Source organism: Arachis duranensis, chromosome 10 (assembly GCF_000817695.3).
Source record: "Arachis duranensis cultivar V14167 chromosome 10, aradu.V14167.gnm2.J7QH, whole genome shotgun sequence".
NCBI classification, from domain to species: domain Eukaryota; kingdom Viridiplantae; phylum Streptophyta; class Magnoliopsida; order Fabales; family Fabaceae; genus Arachis; species Arachis duranensis.
The window spans coordinates 90,790,113-90,793,147 of record NC_029781.3 but is presented as its reverse complement, the minus strand read 5'-3'; positions in this window follow the sequence as shown (position 1 = coordinate 90,793,147).

Genomic DNA, 3,035 nt, shown 5'->3' with positions numbered 1-3,035 from the left:
ATGTCTTTACAAATTCTGTAGCTTCTTTCTGTAGAGTTGGCCAATAAAATCCCGCCCGGAGTACTTTTTTAGCGAGAGCTCATGCTCCGAGATGATTGCCACAAATACCGCCGTGTATTTCTTCTAGCACTTCCCTTGTGTTGGAGGTCGGCACGCATTTTAGTAAAGGTGTTGAGATTCCTCTTTTGTACAGGATGTTGTTTATGATGGTGTAGTACTGTGCCTCCCTTTTCAACCTCTTTGCCTCCTTTTCTTTTGTGGGGAGCGTTCCTGTTTTGAGGTAGTTGATTATAGGGGTCATCCATCCTTGGTCCTGACTTGTTATAGTCAGGACTTTTTCTTCTTCCGAGATTGACGGGTTTTGTAACATTTCCTGGATGAGACTCCTATTGTTGCCCCCTGGTTTGGTGCTGGCTAGTTTTGAGAGTGCATCAGCTCGGGCGTTTTGTTCGCGGGGTATGTGGCAGATTTTATACTCCCCGATTTGTCCGAGCTGTTCCTTGGTTTTATCAAATATTTTTTCATGGTGGGATCTTTGGCTTGGTAGCTCCCTGTTATTTGTGATGTGACCACTTGTGAATCGCTGTAAATGTTGAGTTTTTGAGCTCCGACCTCTTTAGCCAGCTTCAAACCGGCTAGTAATGCTTTATATTCTGCCTGGTTGTTTAAGGCCGGGAACCCGAACTTGAGGGAGAGCTCAACTTGGGTTCCTTGGTCGCTTTCTATTATCACGCCTACGCCACTTCCAGTTTATTTGAAGAACCGTCCACGTAAAGATTCCATTCTGTGGGGGTTTCTAGGGCGTTTGTGAATTCTGTGATAAAGTCGGCCAAATACTGTGATTTGATGGCCGTCCGAGCTTCATATTGGAGGTCAAACTCTGACAACTCGACTGCCCATTGTAGAATTCTGCCTGCCAGATCTGTTTTCTGCAATATTCCTTTTATGGGTTGGTTAGTTCAAACCTTAATGGTGTGAGCCTGGAAGTACGGGCGGAGTCGTCGAGATGTTAGGATGAGGGTATAGGCAAATTTTTCTATTTTCTGGTAGTTCAGCTCGGATCCCTGTAGTGCTTTGCTAATGAAGTAGACGGATTTTTGCCCATTTTTGTCTTCTCTGACTAGTGCTGAGGCTATTGCCCGGCTCCCTACTGCAAGAGATAATATGAGCGGTTCTCTTTCTTGTGGTCGAGATAGGATAGGTGGCCGTCCTAAGAACTCCTTGAAGTCTTGGAAGGCTTGTTCACATTCTGTCGTCCATTCAAACCTCTTCTCCTTCCTTAACGTAGTGTAGAAGGGAAGAGATCTTATAGCCGATCCAACTAGAAACCTGAACAGGGCGGCTAGCAGCTCCTGCTAAGAATCGGGATAGGGCGGCCAACCTCCCATTGAGTTGTTGTACTTCTTTGACACAGGTTGGGCTCTTCATGTTGAGTATGGCTTGACATTTGTCTGGATTTGCTTCAATTCCCCTTTGTGTGAGCATGAAGCCTAAGAATTTGCCTGCTTCTACTACGAAGGTGCATTTTGCGGGATTGAGCCGCATGTTGTGCTTCCTTATAGTGTAAAACATTTGAGTCAGGTCGGATAATAATGTATCTTCGCTTTGTGTCTTTATCAACATGTCGTCCACATAAACTTCCATGATTTTTTCGATGTGATCTGAGAAGACTTTATTCATTAGCCTTTGATAAGTAGCTCCTGCGTTCTTAAGACCGAAAGGCATCACGATATAGTAGTAGTTTGCTTTCGGTGTGAGGAACGAGGTCTTTTCTTGATCTGGTGGATACATGGAGATTTGATTGTATCCCGAGTATGCGTCCATAAACGAGAGATATTTGTATCCAGAGGAAGCATCTACTAAAGCGTCAATACTTGGGAGTGGGTATGGATCTTTAGGACAAGCCTTGTTGAGATCAGTGTAATCGGTGCACATTCGCCACTTTCTATTTGATTTTATCACCAATACCACGTTGGCTAGCCATAGCGGGTATTTGACTTCTCTTATGAATCCGCCTTCCAGTAGTGCCTGTACTTGCTCGTCCACAGCTTGGGATCACTCTAGCTCGAGTTTTCTTCGTCTCTGCTGCACCGGTCGAGATCCTGGATAGACTGCCAACTTATGACACATTAGCTTAGGGTCTATGCCTGGCATGTCTGCGGCTTTCCATGCGAAGAGATCGACGTTATCTCGCAAAAATTGTATTAGTAATTCTTTTAAATCTCCTTTTAGGATTGTGCCGATATTGGTTATTTTTTTTGAGGTATCCCTGATCTGAATCTTTTCTATCTCGCCTTCTGGCTGGGGACGAAGTTCTTCTCGTCGGTGAACTCCGCCCAGCTTGATTGTATGTAACTCTTCTCCTTTTCCTCTGAGGTTTAGGCTTTCGTTATAACAGCGACGTGCCATCTTCTGGTCTGCTTTTATCGTGGCTATCCCTTTTGGGGTTGGGAACTTCATACATAGGTGTGGGGTCGAGACTATTGCGCCGAGTTGATTGAGTGTTGTTCGTCCTATGAGAGCGTTGTAAGCTGAACTTACATCGACTACGATGTAGTCTATTTTGAGGGTCCTGGATTGGTCCCCTTTTCCGAAGGTTGTATGTAGTAGTATGTATCCGAGTGGTCGAACCGGGGTATCTCCTAGCCCAAACAGGCTGTTTGGATATGCTTTAAGTTCTTTTTCTTCCAAGCCGAGTTTATCAAAGGCTGTTTTGAATAAGATGTCGGCAGAACTCCCTTGGTCTATTAATGTGCGGTGTAGGTTGGCGTTTGCCAATATAACGGTGATAACCATGGGATCATTGTGTTCTGTGATGATGCCGGATGCGTCCTCTTTAGTGAATGTTATTGCCGGAATGTTGAGTGCTTTCTCCTCTTCTTCGACATGATATACTTCTTTGAGATATCTTTTGCGAGAGGATTTGGAGATCCCTCCTGCTGTGAATCCGCCGTGTATCATGTGAACATGTCTTTCTAGTGTCCGAGGTGATTGTTCTGTTCGTTCAGTATCTTCATCCCTTCGTCTCTTTCTTT